At 42.1% G+C, this 27,630-nt stretch overlaps 1 protein-coding gene across 4 annotated transcripts in view; it reads left to right on the top strand.

Annotated features, from left to right (window-relative positions):
* The window catches only part of sin3aa (SIN3 transcription regulator family member Aa), a 133,755-nt gene that overhangs the window by 7,675 nt on the left and 98,450 nt on the right, over positions 1-27,630 (top strand). For 3 of the 4 annotated variants that reach the window (XM_041178344.1, XM_041178346.1, XM_041178349.1), the window contains exon 1: positions 12,358-12,524. The gene's annotated coding sequence lies outside the window, so the exon portion shown is untranslated. Of the gene's footprint in view, positions 1-4,233; positions 4,335-12,357; positions 12,525-27,630 lie in introns of those variants that run through there. The other variant, XM_041178345.1, reaches the window with a different exon arrangement.

Genomic DNA, 27,630 nt, shown 5'->3' on the forward strand with positions numbered 1-27,630 from the left:
TGAGGTTGTGAAATGTGCCACATAATGAGGCTCTCTTTTTATAGATGAACTGAGCTGGTGCATCAGTAAGTTTGCTGGATGTTCAGGAGCAGGGCCAGTGTGGGAGGCAGCATTGCTGCTGTGGTGATTAGTCAGGAGTATGGGAATGGGTGCAAATTTGTTTAAATTGATCTAATATTATTACAGATATTACCACCACCTTCAAGGATAACTAGGGATGGACCATAAATGCCAGTTTTGCCCATCCTTTTATAACCTGGACAAAACTTCATCTTGAAAACCTTTCAACTTTCTGCCCCTCTTGAATCTTATATGTGCATCTAAGATCAACCATATTCACATCTAAAAGGGCATAAACATACTTTTATTATTCATGGGGATGGGGACTACAGGTACAGCTAGTTCTGGAGCACAAGTCTTACAAATAGCAGTACCTACCACCAACCATCCTACACTATTCAGAGTGTCTAGGGAGGCCAAACACACCCAAAATGTTTCCTTGTGCTTCAGTGGGGCAAGAATAAATCTGCCTAGTCTTTCAAAAAGAGTGTTATATCAGCTTTGAAGGAGCCAGGCTGTTGGGGTGATATCAGGAAACACTTAGTCGTCCAAAAGGTAGTGGAAATCAAGAACTTGGTCCCTGAGAAAACCAGTGTGGGTCAACTGAAATTTAAAATGAATTTTTTTTTTATATGGTAAGGTTATTAAGAGGAGTAGGTGGAGTAAGATGCAGATCAGCCAGATCTAGTTAAAGAGCAGAAAGGCAAGGGCTGCAAGGCCTACACATCTTCCTCGAGACACAAATGCTTCTTTGCAATGTCCCAATACTTACTATAAACATACGAGGGGCTAGTTTGGACAATCAGCTGGATTTGGGTGCAAAGATGGTGTCACAGCTATCGACATGGTGAACATTTTGGCATAGTTCAGGTGTGTGATGGTGATTTTAAAAATATCAATGACAGTGGCATGTTGGTACATAGGTTTTCCTGGTCATTAACAGGACAGGGTGGGATCCTGAGTTGCAAGAGAGATGTATGTGGGATCAGGACCTGGCGTGGGTCCAATTTGGAAATCTTGGCCCTGGAAGTAATTGCAGAGTCCCAGAGCCTTCAGGACAGTTTTGACTTTTTTTTTTATAAAGTGCTAGTTGGTGGGGGAGGTGGGGTGGGGGGTGGTGGTGGAAGGGGAGGGAATGGGGAAACCTACTCTGCCAAATAACAGCTCCTTTCAGGCAATTTTGAAATCTGATTTCACAGATCCTGAACTGTCTGGTGTACGTTAGTGCACAGCTGTCAGAGTCACCATGAGGAAAAAATTTGTTTGCTGTTGTGGAGATGAAATTTGAGGAGCAAACTAATGCCAGGTCCAGCGCTGTACCTTGGCTTGGTGACCATGGCCATTCAGCACCATCTTCACAACATCCCTTCAAGTGTTGCCTGCTTTCCTCAGCAAGGCAGTGACAGTCCCCAACATGGCTACTGCCCGTCTTTGCTGTTGGTGGTAAACAGGCAGATCCCACCTCCTGGAGGTAATCAGTGCCTCTACTTGGGCACCAAACACACCACCTGGCCAATTAGGCCATTAGCATTTGAAGATAGCATTGCAAGAGCAACATAGTTCAGGTGCAGGTTTGGGTCCTGGAATGTTCAAGTTCCACTTGAGGCACAATCTAAGCTGATGTCATTGGAATCTTGCATTGCCAGAGATGTTTAAGTGGATGAAGAGATCCCATTGCACTATTTGAAGAGTTCTCAGGGTGTTCTAGCCAATGTTTATCTGCTCAAAAATGCTGTCTGAGCAACCTTACTAAGGCAATGCAGCAGCCAAATTGCAATGTAATAACTTAAAGTAATCTGTTGTTTGTTTGGTTCGGTTTTTATTTCACAAGATCTTCAGGATGTCCCAAAGTGTTGGAAAATAAAATCAGCAGGTCTGGCAGCATCTGTGGAGACTTTCAGACCTGCTGAGTTTTTCCCAGGGCTTTTTATTTCAGATCCCTAGCAATAAAAGCAAAATTATGCAATTTGGTCCTGTTTCTCAAAAGATGACAGGACTGAAATTTCTCCCACTTTCCAAGTTCATTCAGCAGAACCTCAGAACACTAATCCAGACTTGCATTCCATATTATCCTTGTCCCGTCCAACCTCCACCTCAATGAGCACTTCCAAAAGCAGGTAAATTGGCCAATGATCTCACTGCTGTTTGCCAAACCTTGCAGCCAATTTGCCCCAATAGTGCTAAATACACTTCAAAAGTAATTTGTTACTTTGGCAGATTCTGTGGATGTGGCATGCTGAAATGAATGTGTAAATTTGTTCCTTCAACTCTGGATCACCATTGTTATGCATCTGTCCAATCACCACCATGACAGCATGGACAACTGTATCAAATGAGACCTTTGAATTTCTGTAATGGGTCCTTCATCTAATCCCCTCTGGTATCATTCTTAATCAGATATTTATCCTGTTTACCCAGGGTTAATTGGCACAGCATTAACTGTTATTGCTGGCAGTCTATTCTGCATGTGTGTTACTCTAGGGGCCTCTGTTCTTGTCTGTAATCATGCTTAAAGGCTGGTTAATTTTGTACTCTTAGCTTCTATTTGTTCTATCAGAGTTACAGTTATGCAGCCAGTTGCTGTCTGAAATTGAGGCACAGCAAATATAAAGACATCTCAGTTTCATTTTGCCGAATTTCTCTTCTCGTTCCCCTGTCCAAAAGATGCTAACTGTTAACTTGGGTACTTACCAAGGTGCATTGCTCATCTTAATGAGTCTCCTCCTTATCAGTAACTCAACATTGAGTGGACACAGGGTATGAATAGTGAAAGGTATCACAATCCTCCCCATACTAACTTGCAGACACAGTATCTACTGGATAGCCATTGGATACAAGCATCAGCCAAATATTAGTCTCCCTCATCTGGCTGAAGTCAATTGGTTGTTCCAGACATGATATTGTAACTTGCTAAGTGAGACTTATACATAACACTGGACAGTAGCTTTTACTCTGTAGCTCTCTGTGGTGCCTTTTCAATGAGAATGGACTCTACCAAATATCTTTATGAGTTGCATTTATATAGCTCCATTATAGTAAAATATCCCAATGCATTCATAGTATTATTAAACAAAATTTGACATACAGCCATGCATGTAGATTAATTCAGGTGCTTGGTCAAATAGATAGGTTGGAAATATTCCTTAAAAGGAAGAGGGATGTAGGGTTTTACTTTAACAAATGGCTGTGTCCCATTAAATGGAAGATCTGAGAACTATGCAGATTGGTTTGAACTAATGAAAATATCCAACTTTTAAGTCTTTACACTGCAGTCATTTAATCATCTGGTTATGCATTCTCAATGGGAACAATGAGATCAAACTATTTTGCATAATTAGTTTTCCCAACTGTGTGACTGTTTTAAGATGGGATTTGGCAATGGGTTTGATCATATTTCCTGTACCAAGTATTAGGAGTCAACTCATTCGGAAATGTTTGCCCAAATCTGGAAATTAATTCCATGGGAGTGGATCCAATTACTGCAGCGATCCGAGCTTTCATTAAGAACTGGTGCTGAACCGCTGGTGGGAGTTAAAGCCGCAACCCAGTTTATTTACCCCTTTAAAATCTGGCCTTGGTCCAACATTCATCTCCCTCTCCAGTTGTGATCTTACATCTCAAAGAGACCTCAAGGTTTTCGTCTCGATTCCTGCTGGACACAGCCTCACTCCCACCTTTATTTTAGAAATTCGCTAACAACAAAACCTATAAAACCATTTTGTAGAAGCAAAGGCAGACTGGCAGTGCCTGATTGTCTCTCTCATCAATGCCTCAAAGCGTGCCACATGGATGTAATTACATCCAAGTGCAGTGGGCATCCAGTTTGTGCACAGTAAGGCTCCAGTGAAGTGAATGAAAACTCAATTTGTTTCAGTGGTGCTTTTAATTGAGAGACGATTATTCTCCCTGCTTCTCTTTAAATGGTACCTTTAAACAGCCACCTGTAACAGGAGCTGCTGTCTGACATCTTACCCAAGATCCTTTGACAATGGAGCACTCTGTCAGTAGTGTCTGGAGTGGGGTTTGAACCTATAACCTTCTGCCTTAAATGAGGGAGTGTTATGGAGCCAAGGTGATGCATGCCGTAAGAACTATTTGCAGTGCTTCCCATGTCTAAAAGAAGCAAGAATTTGGACAGATGTATAAAAAAAATGTTTATCTATTCTTTCACAGGGACTGTGTCTGCAGCAGGCAACGAGGGAACCAAGATGGAAAAACCTACTTGGCCTCATCACCAATCTACCTGGCAGATGCATCTGCCTATGACAGTACTGGTAGGAGTGAGCACCACAAAGTCCTTGGAGACAAAGTCCTGTTTTAACATTTGAGGCTACCCTCCATTGTGTTGTGTGGCACTACCAGTGTGCTAAATTGCAAACAAATCTAGCAACTCCATGAGGTGCTGTGGGCCATCAGCAGCAGAATTGTATACAACCACAATCTGTAAGCTCATGGCCCCGCATATCCCCCACTCTGCCATTACCACCAAGCCAGGGGATCGACCCTGGTTCAAAGAAAAGTGCAGGAGGTCATGCCAGAAGTAGCACCATACCTAAAAACCAGGTGTCAACCTGGTGAAGCTACAACACAGGACCACTTGTGTGCCAAACAGCATAAGCAGCAAGCGATAGACAGAGCTAAGATTCCATAACAAACAGATCCGATCTAAGCTCTGCAGTCCTGCCACATACATCCAGTCATGAATGGTGGTGGACAATTAAACAACTCACTGGAGGAGGTGGCTCCACAAATGGGGAAGCCCAGCATATCAGTGCAAAAGATAAGGCTGAAGCATTTGCAACAATCTTCAGGCAGAAGCATCGAGTGAACAGTCCAGCTTGTCCTCCTCTGGAGGTTCCCAGCCTCACAGATGCCAGTCTTCAGCCATTTTGATTCACTCCATGTATTATCAACAGCTGAAGGTACTGGATATTGCAAAGGCTATGGGCCTGGAACAACATTCTGACAATAGTACTGAAGACCTGTGCTCCAAAACTAGCCATACCCCTAGCCGAGCCGTTCCAGTACAGCAACATGGCATCTACCCAGTGCTGTGGAAAACTGTCCAGGTTCATCCCGTCCACATAAAGTGGGAGAAATCCAACCCGGCCAGTTACTGCCCCATCAGTCTACTCTCGAGCTTCAGCAAAGTGATTGAAGAGGTCATTGATGGTGCTATCAAGTGGCACTTGCTAAGCAATAATCTGCTCATTGATGCTCAGTTTAGGTCCCACCACTGCCACTCAGCTCCTGACTTCATTACGGCCTCAGTCCAAACATGGACAAAAGAGCTGAATTCAAAAGGTGAGGTGAGATATCAAGGCGGAATTTGACTGGGCATAGCATCAAGGCGTCTTAGTGAAACTGGAGTCAATGTGAACCAGGGGGAAAGTTCTCCACTGGTTGGAGTCATGCCTAGAACAAAGAAAGATGGCTGTGGTTGCTGGAGGTCAATCATCTCAGTTCCAGGACATCACTGCAGGAGTTCCCCAGGTTGGTGTCTGAGGCCCAGCCATCTTCAGCTACTTCATCAATGACCTTCCTTCCATCAAAAGGTCAGAATTGAGGATATTTGCTGATGATTGCACAATGTTCAGCACCATTCATGACTCCTCAGGTGCTGAAGCAATCTTTCTATATTCAGCAAGACCTGGACAGCTTGAAAGAATAAATACAAGGATGTGGGCATTACTGGCTAGGCCAGCATTTATTGCCCATCCTGAATTGGCCTCAAGATGGTGGTGAACTGCCTTCTTGAACTGTAGTTCATGTTGTGTAGGTGCACCCACAGTGCAGTTAGGAAGGGAGTTCCAGATTTGACCCAGCGACAATGAAGGAACGGTGATATATTTCCAAGTGAGCATGGTGTGTGGCTTGGAAGGGTGGTGTTCCAAGGTGTTCGTTGCCCTTGTCCTTCTAGGTGGGGGGAGGTTACGGGTTTGGAAGGTGCTGTTGAAGGGGCCTTGGTGAGTTACTGCAGTGTATCTCATAGATGGTACACACTGCTGCCACTGTGTGTCAGTGGTGGAGGGAGTGAATGTTTGTGGATGGGGTTCCAATCAAATAGGCTCCTTCACCCTGGATGACGTTGAGCTTTGAGTGTTGTTGGAGCTGCACTCATCCAGGCAAGTGTAGAGTGTTCCATCACACTCCTGACTTGTGCCTTGTAGATGGTGGACAGGCTTTTGGGAATCAGGTGGTGAGTTACTCATCGCAGGATTCCTAGCCTCTGACCTGCTCTTATAACCATATAAATATTGTGGTTACATATGTGGGAAACAAAGCATTTACATCAAAAACAGCAGCAAGAGATTAATGTTCATTTTCTTTTACAGTCATATCACACTGACATTCTATTTACACTATTGGTCTCAAAATGAGGGTGGGGGCAGGTAATGACCTGCAATGAATATTGTTGGACTAGAAGGAGCAATATGGTTTCCTAGCCCAATGATGGCCTGCTTGATGCTGTCACCTTATGTGACAAAGTATTGAGAGTTTCCCCAAACAAGTATTAGAGGTGAACATTTATACTGAGGAGAAACTAAGCTTTCAGCATCGCTGATTAGGCAGGCCAGAAATCAGAGCCACTCATTCTCTGGCCCTCACTATCACTTCCTATGGATCCAAATGTAATTGCTCCCAAAGGCTGCTCTTTTCAATGCCTTGAAGCACAGGTTTCCTGCAGCACTATTTCCACCCCCCACCCCCAACACCCATAGTAGAAATTAGTTAACTGCTCCACACCCCAGCCTAGCAAATCCACCCTGTTTAAGACAGACTATCAACTGTCAAAATGGGAAGCACTGCAGCAGTAAATACATCTGAAATTGACTTTTTGTATACCTGTGCATCTGAGACAGAAGCAACAAGTGTATCGGTTTTGCTTAAGATATTTCTAGTCCCTAAAATGTAACCCATCCTTGTTACATCCTGATGTGCCCATCTAGAGAACAGACATCTTGACTGTGCCCATTAGCGTCTTCAAGACCTCCCAGTTAACATTTCGAGTCCGTATGACTCTTCATCAGAAATGGAAACGTTAACTGTATTCCTCTCTGCAGATGCTGTCAGACCTGCTGAGTTTTTTCAGCTATTTTTGTTTCAGATTTCCAGCATCCACAGTATTTTGCTTTTTTCTAAATCATGATTTCTCACGTGCCCAAGAAATTCCAGCCGTCTCTTTCCCATCTTGGTCAGGGAGTTCTTTTGGTCTCCAGTTTTAATAGTAACTCTTCATTGGTTGTATGACACCACAAAATTGGAATATTCTGAGGTCCAATTCAAACAAGGAAGCCATAAAGTAAAGTGAATCGGTATTTTGTTAATTGACCACAGTAATGTCCCACTCACCAGTGAGAGGTACCTCTGGGATTCAAAGCCAGGATCTCCTGTTTAAAAGACAGATGTCCGAGAATCTAAGCCACATTGCTCAAGTAATTTTCACAAAAGTTCTGTCTAAATTGACTCAATCAAGCATGAATAATCATTTTGGATCCATCATACTCTGTGTTTTGGGCCCAGTATGCTTCCTCTGTACTAGCATTAGGCTCTCCAACTAGCTTTTTTGACAACCTGACAGTCAAGTCAATTTTCAAACTCTTCTCCCAACACAATTTCCATTTGTTTTTTTTTTACCTGAAAGGCAGTGATTTGAGGCATGAATCCACATATTTCCATTTCTTATTGGACTAGAGGAAGGTACACATTGATTCCCCATGCGTCAGTACCAGGACCACTGCTTTTCTTGACCTATATTAGGTGCCCCAGACTTGGGGTGAACAGGGCACAATTTCAAAGCTTGCAAATGACAAAACCCAGAAATATTGTAAATTGTGAGGAGAATAGTGATAGATTTTTGAGAGATAGACTGGTGGAAGGGATGGACACGGGACAGGTGAAATTTAATGTACAGAACTGAAGTATGATCATTTTGTTAGGAAAAAGATTAGAAGCAACATGAGATAAGGGATGTAATTGTAATAGGGTTGCCCGAGAAGAGGGACATGGGGGTATAAGTTCACAAATCAGGGCATGTTGAGAAAGTTGTTAAAGCATGCAGGAGCCCAGGCTTTATAAATAAAAGGCATAGAGTACAATATCAAGGAAGTTATAACTTTTAAAAGTATTGTTTTGGCCTCAACTGGAGTAGTGTCCAATTCTGGCACCACACTTTAGGAAGGGATACGAAAGCTGAGAGAGAATGCAGAGAAGACTCACGAGAACAGTTCCAAGGTATGAGGGACTTCAGTTTTTGTGGATAGATGGGAGAAGCTGGGGTTGCTCCCCTAGAAGAGGAGAAGGTTGAAAAGAGGTTTGAAATCATGAGGGGTCTGGACAGAGTAGAGAGAGAAAAAACTATTCCCATTAGTGGAAGGATTGAGAACCAAAGGACACCTTCTGTATTACCTGAACGTGTGGTGGAGGTAGATTCAATTGTGGCTTTCAAAAGGGAATCAGATGATACCCTGCAGAGAAAAACACCTGCAGGACTATGGAGAAAAGGGAGCAATAGGCTTGGCTGAGTGGTTCTTGCAGAGAACTGTTTGGCCATTTGAGGCACAGGTATGACCATCCCCGTCCTGCCTCTGCTGCTATAACCCCTTTCAGTCACCTACCAAGACAACCCCTCCCTTCCCCAACCAGGCTCTCCTATCCTAATAAGGAATCGCTCTTGCTCCTCTCCCATCAGTCCACACATCCTCCCTCCAAGCTCATCTTCGGATTACTCAATCTGCTCTCAACCCCATTCCCCCTCAGTTTCGAAGAGTAGTCATACTGGACTCAAAATGTTAACTCTTTCTCTCCACAAATGCTGCCAAACCTGAGATTTATCACTTTGCAGCTATAACTCATTCCTACTGAAAGCACTTCCACCTAATTTCCCCTGAATGGAAACTGCACCCTCTCCTCAGGCATTGCCTCATTCAAAACTGCTCTAATCACTCTCTAAAAACCCAGAATCCATTGCGCTTGCAGACCAACACTACCATCTCCAATCTTCCTTTTAATATCATGTATGTACAGTGCCTTTGCATAGAATCCATACTATAAAAGTGCATCTTTCATCCCAGCTGCATTATGTTGGCATTTATTTCACTCAAGCCCCTTCTCATTTTTAATTACCTCTTCCCACCTTCCTCCTGTAGGGATTGAGCCTCCCCATCAATGCTCTCTGCCACATAGAGTAGTTCAAGCAGAGAGTCCCACATTCTCATTGTGTAAAGAAATTCCTCAAAATCTTTATTTGTTAGAATATTAGCCACTAACACAAGTGGAAACAGTTTCTCCAAATTGAACACATTAAACTACTTTATAATATCTAGAGAGGAAAAAAAAGTTCCAAACCTGCTCAACTTTTCCTGGTTGCATTCTCTCAATTCTGAGAAGATTCTAGTCAATATTCTATTTAGGATATAATGATTCAATGATAGTTTGTACTTCTCCATTGCTGTATTGTCTGAACACTATAACTGTACTTAGCACTCCAAGAGTAATCTAAGCAAGATGATATACAATTTTAATCCTACCCTGCTTTTGCATTCTAGAAGTGAATTCCAGTACTTTGTGGCTTGAGCAACTTGTGTTGTTACTTTGAGAGATTTATGTATCTGTTTTCCATATTTTTGTTCTTCAATCACATTTGATTTTCTTATCTTACAAGTTAGGAGATTCTCCTTATTCTGACTACCACCACTATTACACTTCCTACAGCGAATCTCACTTGCCATTTGCCTAATCTGGAAAATGATCTTCCAACAATTGGATGACAAGCCAAAGGAGCAATTAGAAGGGGTGACTAATAGCTTAGACAAAGAGCAGAGTTTTAAAGAGAGGTGGAGACATGGGATTAGGGAAGAAGTTGGAGTTTGGTGTCTAGTTTAAGGCATGATTGCCAATGGTGATGCAAATAGAGGGGAGAATGTTGAATGAGCTAAATGTAGGATGAATCAAAATAATTCTTCTGGGCCTTGCCACAAATCTGCACCATTTCCACCAGATTCATCCCCCATCCCAGGCTCTGCCTTAGCTCCAGCAGTACTTTGCAACCTTGGTGTACTATTTGACCCCATATCCTCCCCAAAGACTGCTCATTTCACCTCTTAACATTGGTCACCTCCCCTTGTACCTCAGCCCATCTGCAAGTGAAACCCTGATTCACCCCTTGGTCATCTTTAGACTGGAATGTTCTATTGCTCTGTTAGCCAGCCTCCACTATTTGTAACCATCCAAAATGTTGCTGCCTGGGTCCTATCCTGCACCAAGTACTGCTTCCCAATTGTCTATCCCAAAAGATCTGTATTGGTTCTTGATCCCTAACCACCTTAATTTTAACATGTATATCCTGGCATTCAAATCCCTCCATTGTTTCACTGCTCCTTTCTTTAATCTCCTGCAGTTCAGCAAGCCCATTCAAGTTCTATTCTTCTGACTGGCCTTTATGCCTCATGCACACCTCCCATCTCCCCAATAATCAGCTTCATACTCAGTCACTTCCTAAACCTTGCTGCCTTCCCATAGCACCCAACCACTATCTTGACCAAGTCTCTCATTGATCTTTCCAATCTCTCCAGTTTTTTTTTAATGGTAAAAGTGCTGCATTGATGCAGATATTGTACAATTTTGATTACAATTACAGGAACCAAATGTTTTTTTTCCTACACTCTTCATTGTCCAGGGTAGAGGCCCATATTCTCATCAGCTAACTTAATACAGCAGGGATCAGCCATGCAGTTCCCCCCCGTCTATAGTGCTCCACATGACACAAGGTGCATCCTGGATCTTAACTGATGATAAATCTCAAATCTGCATAAAAATCAACAATGGTGGAGTGCAGAAAGTGTGTCTGTGAGAGAGAATCTACTTAGCATTGTGGCTCTCATTTTTCTTGCAAAGAAAGATACCAGCTGCTATTTAAAGTAGCTCAATACTGGTTTGTGTAAGATTGGTCTCTTCACACTGCATATAGAAGAAGTTGATGAGTTTCCTGTAAACAAGGCCTTATGTTTGGTAGCACTTCTAGCAGGTGTCTCCTGTTAAAGCTAATAAGGGTGTCATGAGGCAAAGCTTTGAAGGAGTATGACTGATAACAACAGCAGCTTGCCTAATCTAAAGCCACATCAGTAAAAAAATATTTTTGACAAGTGTAACTTGGGTCCATGAAGAAATTTATGTCCTACAATATCCAAACGTTTGTCCATATTACCCAACTCAACTCCCTAGGACATTCCCAAAATCTAAATGCTGAATATCCTAGTCTTGCTTCTATAGAAACAACAGATTTGAGTTGAGTAGATTGAATTTGTGATAATATTTTTAACTCCTGGTCACAATTAAGCTAAAACGTTATACATGTAGACATCAATACCTTTTAAAATTAAAGTCAAAATAGTATTACAACATTAAATTTAAATAAACAGTCTGAATTGGTGTTAATTCGTAATTAATTTGAATGCATAAATGCCATCTTTCTGAAACACATACAACTAACCAGAAGAAAATTCCACCGTGTACAGGCATGAGAGTTTGACAATAAAGTCTACCACTTTAGAGATTTTAATGCAACGATACAAGAAAATAAGAAAAAAATACTGGTCCACAAACGACACAAGTCGCCTGACCCAGCATTAATTTGCAGTAGAGCTTGTACTTTAATCATCTTTTGGAATATAATGTGCAATGGGGGAAGGTAGAGAGGTAAAGGAAAAACATCCACAAACCAGCAGCCGAATGCAAACCTGTACTGCTGACTCCCACTGTGGAAAATGGTGACCTGCTTCCCCCTGTAATAGAGCCAGTGCCAGTCGTGGCACTTCCGCTATTAAAGGCAAATGCGTAGCCTTTATGATGATGGACGTGGCGCTTGGCCAATAGAGACGGCCCTGACCCCACAAATACAGCGGGCTGACCAATCAGCGCGTGGAAGGGGGCGGGGCTCGAGCCCGCCGTTTGTTTTGCGCCGGAGCGCCCTGGGCGGGGAGGGGGCGGTGCCAGCCGCGCGATGGGCAGCTCCCTCGCTCCAATCAGGCGCCTCCCGCGCCGGGCGGACCGGGGAGGGGCGGAGCTCCGGCCGCAGGCCAATGGGCGCTGGGGGGAGGGAGGCGGGACTTCCGTCCCCGCGGCTGGTTGTCAGGTTACAGACGACAGCCGGGTGATTGACGGCGGGCGCCGGCCAATGGGCGGGCGGCGGGGGCTGCCCGCTGTGGCGGGGCGCCGGCCAATGAGGGCGGCGGGAGGCGGTGGAGGAGGGGAGGGAGGGCGGGACTTCCTGCGCGGTGCGCCGTTGATTGACAGGCGGCGAGCGGACGAACAGACGGCCCTCCACTCGGGAGCTGTTTGGCTTTTTTTTAATATTTCCCTCCCCTCCGGCTGGAGGGATTTCTCCCGGCGGCGGCGGCGCCGCTTGTTTTCCCCGGACACCCAGAGAGGGGGGGAGCTAGTCTGCATCTTGTGCCGGAGGAGCGGTGAGTGAAGGGGGGCGCGGTGTGTGTGTGTGTGTGTGTGTGTGCGCGCGCGGGGTTGAGGTGTTCGCCGCCGCCGGTGGTGGTGGTGGTAGTGGCGGCGGCGGCGGGGAGGAGGAGGAGAGGGGCTGCGATGCTTCGGTGTGTGAGGAGGAGGAGGGGGCGCCGCGGCCTGCACAACAATCGGCGCCTCGGCCTCGCGTTCGGAGGAGGAGGAGGAGGAGGGGGGAGGGGAGGGGGAGCCCGATCGGCGGGATCGAAGCGGCCGATCGGACGGGGTGGGAGTGGGTGGAGGGGTGGGGGAGGGGGGGCGGTGGTTTGGCTGGTGTGGGGGCGGCGATCAGCCCCTCCCACCTCTCTCTCTCCCCACCACCCCCCCCCCCCCCCCCCAAAACTCCCGGGCCGGAGCCCCCGGCGTCGGGGTTGGGAGGCAGATCCAACCTTCGCGGGCACCACCCCCCTCCCCCTTCAGGGGGAGGTGGGTGTGTGTGTGGGGGGGTTGGGGGGGTGGTTGGGAGAGAGGGATCGGGCTCTTGAGGGCATCCGAGGAGAGAAAGGGGCCGAAGGCGAGCCGGGGATTGGCGCTGAGGGCCATCCGAGGAGGAGCCTGCAGAGGGACGGAGGGGAGGGAAGGGGCGGGGACCAGTGGTGGGGGTGGGGGGGTGGGGGGGAGGTGGGAGGGGTTTGTGGATCCACGGGGAAAGTTGCTGCGCTCTTTGGGCAGCTAGGGTTGTGTGGACGGGGCACTGAGGGAGGGATCATGAATGGGGAGGGGGTGGAGATTAGGGAAATTTGGGGGCTTGGCTTGTGGCTTTGGGGAGGATCTGAGAGCTGGCGAGCTGCAATCGGGATAATCGAGACCAAAAGGGAAGAGGGACAGAGGGGGGGCGGGTGCAGGAGAGCCAGCTCATTGTAAAACTTTTAATGTCAAAGACAGGCTGTAAACATCTTGACTTGTTTATTTGGCCATCCTCACAGTCTGAGGCAGACTCGTCAAAAAACTCCTCATACTAAGCTGCAAAGTCTAAACGGAAAGCGAGGGCAGCAGACTTGAAAACAAATAGGTTAGCACTTGAGGTTGAGTGGCTCTGCGTTAAACGAAAGGTTCACCATCTGAACTTGTCACCTTGTCCTTTTAAGTGCTTTATAGATCTGGGTAAATAGGTCCACTTTTTGAAAAAAAAAGGTGTCAGTCTCCGTTTCCCCGTCTGATGGATGTTGAAGATCACAAAGCATTTATTCAAAGAAGACCCAGTGTCTCTGCTAACATTTATCGCTCTATCAAAACGACTAATATATGGTCACTTATCTCGTGTTTGCTTATGGGAGCAGGCTGTGCATATATTAGCTGCCCAGCTTTCCTAGTTGGTAACAGTGACTACAATTCATTGGCTGCACCTCACTTTGCAATGCCATGAAAGGCACTGTATAAATGCAGATTCATTCTCAATTGTGTTATTTCAGGATGTGTAGGAGAAAAAAAACTTTTGTTGTGGTCTTTTCAAAATTCCTACAATATAGAATTTATGAAAAAGCACTGAGTAATCTGAGTTTCTAGACAAACAGAAGCTGCCTTCAGGTAAGAATCAGTGATGTGAATATGTGAAGATCAGGATATAGTGGGGTGACTGCTGCACATAAGGATATGTGGGGAGTCCTGTTATTGCGGTGCGAAAGGGATCTGTGAGATGGGTGTTCCAAGACTCAAGTTCAAGGTGGAATGAATAAGAAGTGGGGTTGAGACTAAAAGCTTCTTGTGAAATGTTTTAGGAGGTTTGGGCTGCTGAACATTGTTTTGAGGGAGAAATCGGTTGATACGAATTGACGAGCAGTCCCATTGTATTTAGGGAAGCTGGAGAAGAGAAGGCACATTTGCTGACCCTCCTAGATTAAAATGCGTGCTTGTTACAAGCTTTACAACCAACGTGACTGTGTACCCCCTCCATACGTCCTGCTTTTGAACACTTTGCACTTCTATTGGATCCCAGAGTAATCAGTGCTGATGTGAGGCCCAGTTAAATACAAGACTAGACTGGTGATCTATTCTGGGGGCTGCAGAGCAGCTGTGTGGTAATTTTGTAATGCATCGTGGTGGCTGTAAGAAGTAACTTTAAGTCCCAACTTGTATAGCAAGGATTCATATTTTAAAGTGGGCTGCTAATGTGGGTTCAACTTAGGACCATTAGGTTGCATGTCCCTGATTATGATTTGTTAGGTTTCTCTGTGAATCACTGAATTACCCTGTCAAGCCTGTGTGTTGTACCCCTGCTTGATTTGTTTAATACGAGGGATTTGATATGCCAGCCGGGAGCTGCAAACTCTCAAAAACAGTGGCTACATTAGTAAGTGAAGTATTGCGTTTTACACTGCATGGAAAGGATTGGAGGAATTAATAAGCAGCACAAAAGAAGGCTGGGGGTGTGTATACATATATATATGACTGTCGCTAAAGGATAGGGACTGGGATAGTGTAATATAAAGCATGAGAGAAAAGGGAGGTGGGATGCATTGATAAAGAATTGGTAAGAGGATGAAACAACAAGTTGTATTTATATAACACCTTAAATGTAATTTAAAAGTCCCCAAGCGTTTCACAGGAACATTATAAAGTAAATTGACACCAGGCCACACAAGGAGATATTGGGGCAGTTCATCAAAAGCTTGGCCAAAGAGGTAAGCTTTAAGGAGTGTCTTAAAGGAGGATATAGAGTTGGAGAGGTTTAAGGAGGGAATTGCAGAGCTTGGGGCCCAGACTGCTGAAGGTATGGATGCCATTGGTGGAGCAATTAAAATCAGAGACCAGAAATAGTGAATTTGGAGGATTCTGGGGCAGGATGAGATTACTGAGATAGAGAGTGTAAATTGAACTGTAATTGTTTATTTGGAGATAAACACAATATATTCAGTCAAAAGATAATTCTTGAATGCTTTCTCTAGAGCCTGATTTTGGAATCGACTGTACTTGGTTTTTTTTAACTGCATGAAAGGCTAAATGCTGCATACTTGCTGATAATGGTCATGAGTGTTTTCATAGAAAAGTTTTTCATAAGGAAAATGTAGTTTATCTGATGTATGGTTCAGTAAACTGAGGCTTTTGTGGTGGTGAGATGGTGCCAACAGTGGAAGTAAATCTTAAAAAAAAACTTTAGCAAAAATATTCCTGTTTAGTTTGACTCAGTGAATTGAGATCAGGGCGGGTGTTCATTGCTGTTTGCAGTGTATACATTCGATATTGATGATGATTGATGGTGATTTGAGAAGGTCATGGTTATTTGTAATCACCAACACCTCGAGAATGTCTTAACTTAAAATTTCCATTGTTTTTGGAATAAGTAGTGAGAAAAATCAGCTCTTATTTTACTTCTCCAAATTGCAAGTTAAGTGATTGTTTGATGCACAGAATTTCACAACAAATCACATTGTTGCTTCCTATCACTGTTCAGCCTCTGTATGTGACATGGTATAAGAGGGAGTTGAAAAGTAAATCCCTGAAGGATGTGTCTGAGAGACTTGTCGTGCTCCGAGGGAAGTATGACAGAACTTCCCGGTGTGTCTTGTAAACTTTTCATTCCTTGCAAGTATTTAGTTTTATTATCGATTCCCAGATCCCTATCTGTATGACAGATGTGTTTTACTCCACCTTATTTTAATGTGGAAGTCTCGCTGTTTATTCAATTTATGACAATTAAATTGTTGATAAGTGATGGGGAAAAGTCTGTCCTTTTTTTGCCTTTATAATTGAATGAATTTTTATGCTGAGAGCAGAGCAATATCTGCCTTTCTACTCAGCTTTTGGTGTCCCTACACCAGGTATGTTATCAGTTCAGCAGATTAAAACTGTGTTTTGTCCTCTCAATATCTTCTATAAAGACACCCTCTGCTGTAACAGGGCATTCTCAGATATGTCCTGTCTCTTGATTAACATCAGTTTAGTGTTGGATAATTGCTATTTTTGTGATTTTTTTTCCCCCCGCATGTACACCCCAGAAAGCCAGAATATTTAACATCCTTTCTGCCTGTAGAGGGAGGATATTCTTGTTTTGTTCATTCAGGTTTAAGTAGTGAGAGGATGGTGGTCTTAACATTACTATATTATGTTTATCTCTGTTGTGATCGTGTATTGTTTTGATTTAATTACCTCTTTGCAAGAACTTGCTTAGAGAAGTTACTAAGTACTGTACAGAGGAACACAAAGTAACAAGTTGTCAAGTTTCCCTGGCTAATGATTGCATCTGCTGAAACTAGTTCAGTTCTCATAAGGAGAAACTCTCTAGCTGTTCTTTACAGGCAGGAAGATGCATTGTTGTGAGGTTAGTAATGTGGAAACTTGTGATGTAAGTGACAGAAATTTCTTAAGTCCAGATCCATTTAAGGTTTCTGTTGTGACAGCTGATGAAAGGAGTCATGCAACAGGCAGTGGGTGGAGCCTATTATGCAGATGATAAAGTTCAGTTTACACTAAGAGTGCGACAATTGTTTAGCTCAATGTGTAGGACTATCAGAGCCAAGCTACTGCCTTCTGCTTTCATGCTGCAGCTTTGCCTGGGTAAATTACTGTTTAAACTTAAGATTGAAGGTTTGCACAGTGAATGCCAATACAACTTGGAGGGAAGCAGGCAAAGCAGGAGGGAAGCAGGCAAAGCATCCTGGGGGCTGTAGTTTTCCAGTCCCCATGAGAACTGTAATGTAAATGATGTGGCAGCCACGCAGCTATTTAAGTGTAGACTGGTGTGGTTACAGCAACACTGTTCCTAACCACATGTGCTAACTTCAGGAGAAAACGCCTCGCATGTATTCTCATACAGATAAACATACTTCATATGCGCATGTTTATTTACTAAGTACTCGGACACTCTGATTTTCATCTTAACTGTTTTATCACTAAATGCATAGAAAGGTTAAAGTGTGTGTGCATACACAGAACAAATCTGAGGGTGGACCACTTGCCCAACATTGGTGTCCATTACTCTTTTTTATTTAGGAAATACAATTAGCCATATCTCTATTCTTAATTAATCACAGGTGGCTAAACTTTTCAGAGCAGTCGTGTTACTTTTTGGTCATCAGATTTTTGAAGTGCTTTTCCCCTATCTGCAGAACAGAATGTGATTTGGAGGCCATATGTGAAATTTATTGTAATGTCACTGTTGTCAGAGTTGATTCATCTTAAGGCCTGATTCTCTCCCCTCATTGTTCATGATTAACTGACAATCTGAAATTATATCATTGGTATTTTTATCCCATAGTTATATTTGCGGGTACTTTGGCTAATTTGAAGTTCAATTCCTTTGACCATGAGTACAGTTCTAGTTATACTTTTGAGGTCCCCCTTCCATAAATCCAATTGAACAAACTGTGCTCAGTACCTCCTTATCTCTGTCATACCCCGCCCCCCAAAGAACTTTGCTGCTATATATGTCTAGAATGTTCAACAGAAAGTTATAGCTTCATAGGGGCATTATAAAACAAATTATGGCACCTAGCCACATAAAAAGATATTAAGTCAAAGGTTTGGTCAAAGAGGTAATTTTTAAGGAGTGTCTTAAAGAGGGAAAGTGAGGAAAGGAATCAGAGAGTTACAAGGAGTGAATTCCAGAGCTTAGGCCCTCAGGTGAGGCTTTGTGAAACTCATGCAGTTGCATTCTCTTTGCAACATGCAGTGAAACATTTTAAAACCAAGCAACAAAATAGTTGACATCTGCAGTGGTTTAGCTGGATTTCTGTTGATTAGGATGGTATAAATTGTTTGGCCATTGCTTCAAAATTTTGATGTAATCTACAGCTGAGGGGCCTTTGAAATGTAATGAACTATTGGCGAGGCGTCTGTCCACCACCTCAGACTTCATTGAAGTGATATCCAGGAAGCAGTTGGCATTGATCTGGTGAATCACTGTGCCAACCAGTCCAAAGAAAGCATGCTGCAGGGAGTTTACACCCAGAAAATGATTTCCTACATTATAGGCTGTCAGTCTCTTCTGGTTTGTGTTTTTGAGGGCTGTATTCATCTACTTGTTTAGCTGTGTTTTGTTGTTGTTGGCTTACAATTCAGCTTTGATTAGCTAACTAGTGAACTAGTAAATTATTTGAAGGTACTAAAGCCAAAGTTTTGGTGTTAAACAGCCATCTGGGATAATAGAATTGCACAAGGCATTTCAGCAGCAGACACTTCTGATAACAGTATCTCTCAAAGCAAATCATTCCAAAATTTTAGTAATAATCTTCATGTTAGTCTAAATTGAAATATTGTCAATTTTGCTTTCAGAATAGTTGTTTAGTTGAATATAGCATGAGATACAATTGTATCCTTTAATAATTAGTGAAGTACTTGTTACATTTTTTACAAAAATATATGATAGAAAAGTCACTGCTGAGAGTGAAGTAGATGAATAGAGTAGACTTGGGAAGCTACCCAATCCTCCACAAATCATTCAAAGATCAGGCTTGAAGTTACAGTAGTAGGTTTATATAAAAATAAATGCACCATGGACATGTATCATGATGAAGTTAGAAAATTGATTCATGTGTTTAATTTTTCTTTGTAGGAAAGATGTAACGTTACTAATTTATCTGTGATTTTTGGGACTGCCCTAAATAAAAATGCAGTTGTTATTTGAGAGCAAAGGAAGCTGTAAACCTGAACAATTAGAGGGTGCAGAGATTGGAGGCGAGGAACTGAGATTTATCAGTAGCTAGAAACGATGTATAATTCAATTACCCAGATAAGCGTTTCTAGTTAAAAATAAATAGTTCTTTGGTAACTCCAGTATTTTGTTCATATTAAAACCCATTGCTGTAATCTAGCTTCAACTATCAAGTTCATGGTAGTTAAATTCTTATTCTTTTGGGGTAAAAAAATTAGTATCTTTTGAAAGGTGCCATTTTGGGAAGAAACTTGCATTCCTGCCTTTGATGATTTGTAACTATTCTGCCTGCATTCCACATCACACTGAGTTTCACTTATTTCTCATCCCTACCTATCCCCATTCATTGCCTCTCAGTGCTCTTCTTTCAAAATCCTCCTTCGCAGGTCGTTCCATAGCTTGCACAGTCCGCTCTTTGGAACGTGGTCTACTTCACATTTCCCCTTTCCGTCTGCTTTGTAATCCTTGGCATAACTTTAAAACCTGCACACTTAAACTCAGTTGCACTCTTCCCCAACTTCAGAAGCCTATCTGACCATTCTTGATGGCAATTTCCTTTTCTAATTTTAGCTTGGCATCCATTTTCCCCGCAGCTTTTTTTTTAAAGGACCTTGAATTGTGTCACTACATGAGAGACACTATATAAAAGTGAAAATTACAGTAATATTATGTTAGAGATATTTTAGATAGGGATTCAGTACGCCAAGACAAAGTCAAACTGTAGCCGTCAAGTCAGAAGGTTGAAACTCTACTCCAGGACTTGAGCACATGATCTAGGCTGCCACTTTAATCTGAGAGGGTGCTCGATTGTCAGAGGTATAGTCCGACGGTTGTGGCATTAAGCTGAGGTTGTTGTTGATCATTGTTCCATTGACTGTTGTTCAAAGAAAAGTCGAGTTTTCTCCCAGTGTCCTCCCCAAATCACATGAAAAATAACCTATTAAATTGATCATTCTTCTTAATTGCTATTTGTGGGACCTTGTTGCCTGCATTCACCCACAAATAACCAACTGCACCATAGAAACAATTGGCTATGAAGTGTTTTGGGGTGGCTCAAGGATGTGATAAGTGCAGTCTCTCACCCTTTTATTCTGTAATATGACAGCTGAATGCAATTTTGTATTTAGTTAATTTGCAGTGTTTAGGGTTAGGGTGTTTCAAGATTAATGTGGCAGCCCTTGTCAGTAAAATACTTTATTAAATTATACCAGTCTCCTCTTTATTTGAGATGACCTTTAAGATCACTGCCCCAAATAACTATTGCATGATGTGGCACCTTGCAATCACTTGGCAGGGAAGACAAAGTGGCATGGGGAGTATTTGATTACCTGTTCTGGACAGTTAGTTGGAGCTTGCACTATCCTTTAACGGTTGTTTTCAAAATGATCCCTACATGTAATATGGATTTTACTTAAAGGCTGGATTAGGAGAGTAAGGTGGCTTCACTGAAGTTACTGAATCAAGTTTGCCATCTGTTTTAGAGAACAGGTGATGTTTTGCTGCTTCTACAGTTTGGAGCTGAACAAGCTGATTCTCTTCTCATCCCATCCCAATCAGAGATTTGATTGAATGTAAAAGCAATAGGTGATGTTTCTTCCACTCTGGAGTTAGTAATGTGGCAACTTGCGACGTAAGTGACTGAAATTTCTTGAGTCCAGATTCATTTAAGACTCTTGTGACAGCTGATGAAACAAGTCATGCAACAGGCAGTGGTGGAGCCTATTATAAAGTTTAATTTACACCAGGAGTACCTCACAACAATTCATTTTCCTGTCTGTAAAGAACAACTAGAGAGTTTCTGCTTATGAGAACTAAACTAGTTTCAGCAGATGAAGTCATTAGCTGAGGAAACTTGTTACTTTGTGTTTCTTTGTACAGTACTTAGTAACTTCTCTAAGCAAGTTCCTGCAAAGAGGTAACTAAATCAAAACAATATACAGTCACAACAGAGAATTCATTTTCTTCACAAGCCCAGATCTGAGATTGAATCATGGTAACATACTACAGAGCAAATTCTCTGAAAGAGCCATTTAGGGAGTGTTAAACCTGTTGCCATTCAGTAGTGGATTCCGCAATGCACAACAGGTTAACTTCTAAGGAGGATCTTACAAGAGATTTGCTCTTTTGATATGCATAGAGCAAACTTACTGTCACCAGACTTGTTGAGGAAATCCATGAAAGTAATATTTCATTGTGCTCCCTGTTGGAGCTGTGTAACTTGTGATGAGCATTGTTAGTGGTGGCTTATTCAGCCCATCTAACCCTACTATGGATAACAAAAGTAGTTTTTACCTACTTTAATTTATGACAGTGCAATAAAATCCTGGATAAACTAGTATATAGAGGTTGGAACATTTGCAGGAGCGTATAAAGGATTAAAAAAAAATTATGTTTTGTCACTAAGTTAAAGATGGGGTTTTATTTCATTGTGTTACGTGGAGTATCTTCAAACAGCTTCTGATTAGGTTCATTTAAGTCTAAAGTATTCAGACTGTTTGCAGGTATTACTATATTGATGTGTTGTAAGGGACTGCTGATGAATGTTCCCTTACATTGTAAGTAGTAAGGATACACCTTCAGAAGGATACAGCAGAGCAGAGGGTAGCAATGTAACTGTACTATTAAAACATTGTTGAGTGGAAGCAAACCTTTAAAAAATGGCCCGTTTGCAATGCCCAACAGTTCAGTGCTATGGAGCACCAGCCTAATATGGAGGGGTGTTAGTTGAATTTTCTGCTTCTTTACGTTTTAAAAAAAAGTATTTATTCTTTTTTGGGATGTGGGCATCACTGGCAAGGCCTGCGTTTATTGCCCATCCCTAATTGCCCTTGAACTGAACAGCTTGCCAGGCCATTTCAGAGGGTAGTTAAGAGTCAGCCCCATTAATGTAGATCTGGAGTCCCATATGAGCCAGACCAGGTAAGGATGGCAGATTTCCTCCCAGATGGGTTTCGACAGTCAATAGTTTCATGGTCACTATTACTGACAAGGGCTTTCAATTCCAAATTTTATCAATTGAATTTAAATTCCACTAGCTGTGGATTTGAACCGGTTTCCCCAGAGCATTAGCCTGGGCCAGTGACATTACCACTACACCACCATTACCCCTCTAGGGGTCAACTCTCAACATGCAGCTAGATGTGAATTGGAGGCCAGACATAGTTCCGTGAGAGGGAGAGAAAAACAAAATGTGATTTGTACGTTCTGGGAGCAGCCAAGGGCAGCATTGAAGTTTGGCAGTATACTTTGGCTGTTCTTCATGTGGCAAAGCCCAAGCAAGTAGAGGAAGAAGTTTTTAAGAATTACAGATGTACATACCTTTATTAATAATGGGATGGTGTGCTGGGGGTCTGTAGAATAATTTATATCCTTATCAGTTTTCAAAAAACTTACACAGGGTTATGATTTTAACTTTTAACTGAATAAATTTTGTTTGAAAGTTCATTTTAAGCTGAATACTAATCACCCCATCCAAAGATTTATTGGCTCTGGCCGTGGGTGGTTTAAGTATGTTCATTGGCTTCACTCGCAGACGGTAACTCCTCTCAGTGATGTTGTCAGCACTTGCTGCTTAAAGTTGTCAAATGATCTAGGAAAGCAACAGGGAAAAGGATGTCAATGACATGATTTCATGTTCTCCTGTTACTGATCCTTAAGAGAGGTGTGTGCAGTGACATATCCTCTTTACAGCTGCATGTTTTGCGGTGATATTACAGATGGTGCAGCCCTCTGATGGTATCACAATGCCATCGAAGTCATCAAAACATTGGAGCAACTATTGGCTTGTTTTTATGAAAAGATCCACTACCTGAAAGTGCTGTCACATTCTGGGGTATTCTGCCTATTCAGAGGAGAACTCGTGTCAAAAAGTGTCAGAATCTGTAACTGTTGCAGTTTGTTACAAAGATCAGTGTTGTTTTTTTAGGTACATAGATGCTAGCAGTCGTTCGGCTAATATTTTTGAAAAGAATTTAGCAAAGCTCCTGTGCTGGTTCTGTCTTATTGACCGTTGAATCTTTTCTGATGGACCGTTGAATCTTTTCTGATTGTAGCCTAGCCCTTAATCACTTGAATGTTGCATAAGTCGTGTTTATACTTAGTTGAAGCTTTTTTTTGTCCCTTGTGTAGCAAACATTGAAATGCTAAAATAATAAAATAGATCTTCCTATGAATGTTCTCATCAATAGGATTATGAATTTCTTCCCTGTCTGTTTTGGAGATACTTTTGAAAGTTCATAAATTAGAGGTTCACTAACTTTCACATTTTGCCTTATTATTAATGCGTTTGACCCGACAGCATGCGTTTTGCTCTGAATTGACAGTTCTTGCTATAAGGTGAGACTCTTTTTGTAATCTCTTGCTCTTTCTTGTGTCTCCTCACTCCATGCACCCTTGATTGAAAGAACTGCTCACTTGAATCTGACCATGGGTTGCTTGATCTCTGTAGTCCCCTCCTGTCTCCCTACAGTGAACTGGGTAAAACCAAAATGATGGTTTGTGGGTGACTGCATGAAAATTCTCAACCCCTGCACTAATTAAGTCCTGCATATTACAAAAAGAGTACAGGGACACTGGAGAAGGTGCAAGAAAGATCTGCAAGGTTAATACTAAAACTGAAGGGCTGTAAGTTATCAGAAATAGCTGGAGGAGCTCTTTTCTCTAGTACATTGTTTACAAATCCCTCAATGGCTTCATCCCTCCCTATGTCTGTAACCTCCTCCAACCCCATAACCCTCTGCAATAATCTGTGTTCCTCCTAACTCTGGCCTCTTGAGTATCCCTGATTTTAATTGCTTCACTACTCATGGCTGTGCCTTCAGCTGATATGATCCTAAGCTCTGGGGCTCCCTCCCTAAACCTCTCTATCTCTACCTCCCTTTCCTCCGTTAAGGTGCTCCTTAAAGCCTATATCTTTGACCACTTTCCTAGTATCTCCTTTTGTGGCTCAGTGTTCAATTTTATTTTACAGTGCTCCTGTAAAGTGCTTTGGGACATTTTTATTGCATTAAATGTGCTTTATAAATACAAGTTATTGTGTGATGAGAAGGCTGAAGAGTAACATACCAGAGGTCTTTAAAATTATGAAGGAATTTATTAAAGTAGATGTAAAGAAAATGTTTCCACTTGTGGGGAATCCAGAACTAATGTTCATAAATATAAGAAAATCACTAATATGTTCAATAAGGAATTCAGAAGAAACTTCTTTACCCAGAGAATGTGGAACTTGCTACCATAAGGGAGCAGTTGAGGCAAATAGCATTGATGTATTTGAGAGGAAGCTAGATAAATATGAGGGATAAAAACAGAAAGTGTTGGAAATACTCAGCAGACCTGGCAGCATCTGGAGAGAGAAAAGTCAATATTTCAAGTTGAATATAACTCTTCTTCAGAATTGAAGGGGGGGTAGAAATGTGATGGGCTATATGTTTTTGACATAGGAGAGGGAAAGGAAGGTCTCGGATAGGGTAGAGGGGAGTCTGGACAAATGCTTTGTCTCTTTTCTACAAACATTACCACTCCCTTTGCCTTTTGTTCCAGGACATCTTTGTCATTTAATCTCTCTTGCCATCTACCTTTTTGAGCCATATTTGACTTGAAGTGTTAACTCAGTTTTTCTCTCTCCATAGGTACTGCCAGACCTGTTGAGTATTTATAATACTTTCTGTTTCTATTTCAGATTTCCAGAATCTGCAGTTTTTTGCTTTTATTTAAGCATGTGGGGGAGAAAGAAATAGGAGATAACGGTTAAAAAAAGGAATTTAATTACCACAAAAAAGCTTTCAATGTAATAGATTATGTTTCAGTGAGTTTTGCATCAACTGCAATTAGTATAAATATACCATGCAAGAAAAATTGAAACCTAACTCACCAATATGACTTCTAACATGCCACTTTTAAAAAGTTTATAATCCCTTTCTCCGTCCCTCTCTTTCTCAGCCTCCCTTCCTTCATTTTCCTTTGTCATTTTGTTTAATTCCCTTCTGTCCTCCCAGATTGCATCTTGTGTTCATTCGTTGTATTCATTTGAACAATGTCCCATTTCTGGGTAACACCATTTGGTTTTTTTTTAGGAACAAAGAAACATATGAGTAGGCCATTCGGCCCATTGAACCTGCTCTGCCGTTCAATATACGATCATGGCATTCACTTCAATGCTGTTTTCCCTCTCACCATCCCCATGTCCATTTATGTCATTGGTCTGTCAATCCCTGCTATAAACATACTCATTGACTGAGCTTCCACAATCCTCTGAGCTAGACAATTCCAAAATATTCATAACCCTCTGAGTAAAAAAACTTTCTCCTCATCTCAGTCCTAAGTGGCTTTCTTTTTATTTTGAAATTGTGTCCCCTGGTCTAGACTCCCCAACCATCTTCATCTTACCTGCATCTACCCTATCTATCCCTTTAAGTATCTTGTAGGTTTTTCTGCAAAGAGATTAGCAGTTTCTTGACGCTTTGTGTTTGTGGTATCAAGCACTTCTGATTTGCTCCATTTCTAGACTCCAGATTAGATTAGGCCTAACACACACAATTAGCCCCCAATGTTGGATATGTTGGTGCACTGTAGCTAAAATCAATTAATTGAAATTGCTGTACTTCATAATATTTTGATTAGTTGGGTAGGAATTGAAAGAAGACCCGTTTTATTATGGCTGATATGTGTTAATGTTACTCTGCATCCCTCATCATCAGGATCGAGTGGGTGGCTAGATGCTAAGTAAAATATCAAAAGCTGCACTTCAGCCATAGAACTGCTGCAACAGCAACTTGTACTAATATATAATGTCTTTAATATAAATGTCCCAAGGCACTTCACAGGAGCAAAAGGAGACAAAAATTGACAATGAGCTAAAGAGGGGAATGTTAGTTGACTAGAAGCTTGGCAGCAAGTTGAGGCTGAAGTAGCTCTTTAGCTACTCGGATGTATTTTGGAAGTGTTTTGAAGATTACAAAAATGAAAATGGAAGAGCCAATATAGTGTCAGTCCAAATGAGTAGCTGTGTTACAAGAGACATTCTTCTTCTGTATTTAACAACTAGAAAATGTAACTTGTGTGCTCAACTTTGTGCCAACAACTATACAATATTCTTCCTTACTAAGTGGAGAATGTTACAATAGTTAAGCTACTGAGTGATTTACTTCTGGTTCTCTTCCGATGGTACAATCATCCTGACTTTGGTTCATGTGAGGATGGTGGTGGCCCTTCTGAACCTCGTTAAGGTGCTTAATCTTCATTTGACAGCAGAGTTTCCCGAGGGAGCCATCGTAGTTAAGCCCGATTATGTTGTTCCCATTCACACATGCAGTGGTAACCGGGTAACAGTTAGGAATTGAGGCCAGAGTAGACAGCGGGAGAGAGGTTGGTGGTCAGAGACCAGCCAACCAGCCTGTAAACATTTTTCGTTATACCTGTCACACAGTACATGAGAGATGCTTGGCAAGAAAACAGAATATGGAAACAATATTCAATTCTTGGATGGAATCAGGAATTGTGGAGAATTGTTGCTATTAAAAAAAAAAGAAGAGTTTGGAATTAAAGAGGAGCCTGGGGTTCACTTTCTCTATGTTGCACAATGTAGGGTGCTAGTTAGATTGTCAAAGGACATATAAGAGTTCCATTTCAGAGATGATGATGAGGCCAAGAATATCAACATGGATTGTTGAAACTCTGTACTTGAACAAATGCCGAGTGGGGATATTTATTGATACAGAGAAGCTGGGAGAGAGAATACAGACCGGGTTGAGTAGGTGTAACTCAGTCCCCATGACCTTATTTTCATACAATATTTTGACTTTATAGTATTCATATTTAAGTTGCAAAACTTGCAGCAATGCAGCGGAAGAGAAGTAGAGTTGCTCAGAGGTTCTGTGCAGTACCAACAGATACAAAATTGATGAGAGTGTAATTGCAACGTGACAAGTTTACATGGGAAATTTCCATTATAAATGCAAACATAGGAACTTACAATGTAAAAGTTGTGAGAATGCATTTAATATAGGACTTTTCAAAATATTACCAGGCATTGTGTACATGAAGAGTCAACACTCAGTGTCGTTTTTGTATTTACAGGGAATAACCAAAGGTGGGAGGGGATGGCACCATGATTCAGCATATGTTTTTAGTGTTTACTTGAAGCATTCCTGTCCCTTACCTTTGCTGAACTCATTTTAAGGATAATATGAAACGACTAATCTTTCTGGTGGTAGTAATTTATATGGTATAGAAAAGCACACAAAGAGATATGTCCTCGGTGATCTCAAAGCTTCCACCCCAATGAGCAGGAGCTGAGGATGAGCTAAGCGTGTTGTTTTGAAGAGGAAGTTTAACAGAGATATGAACTGATGTGCACCGGGTAGTTCACTTATGTTCTAATCTTCTACATACAATGGTTCGCAAGAACTTGTAATTATGTATCAAGTTGAGTTACTTGATACTATTGTGTACTGTTAAAGGACATTGTGCTG

Source organism: Carcharodon carcharias, chromosome 32 (assembly GCF_017639515.1).
Source record: "Carcharodon carcharias isolate sCarCar2 chromosome 32, sCarCar2.pri, whole genome shotgun sequence".
Lineage (NCBI taxonomy): Eukaryota > Metazoa > Chordata > Chondrichthyes > Lamniformes > Lamnidae > Carcharodon > Carcharodon carcharias.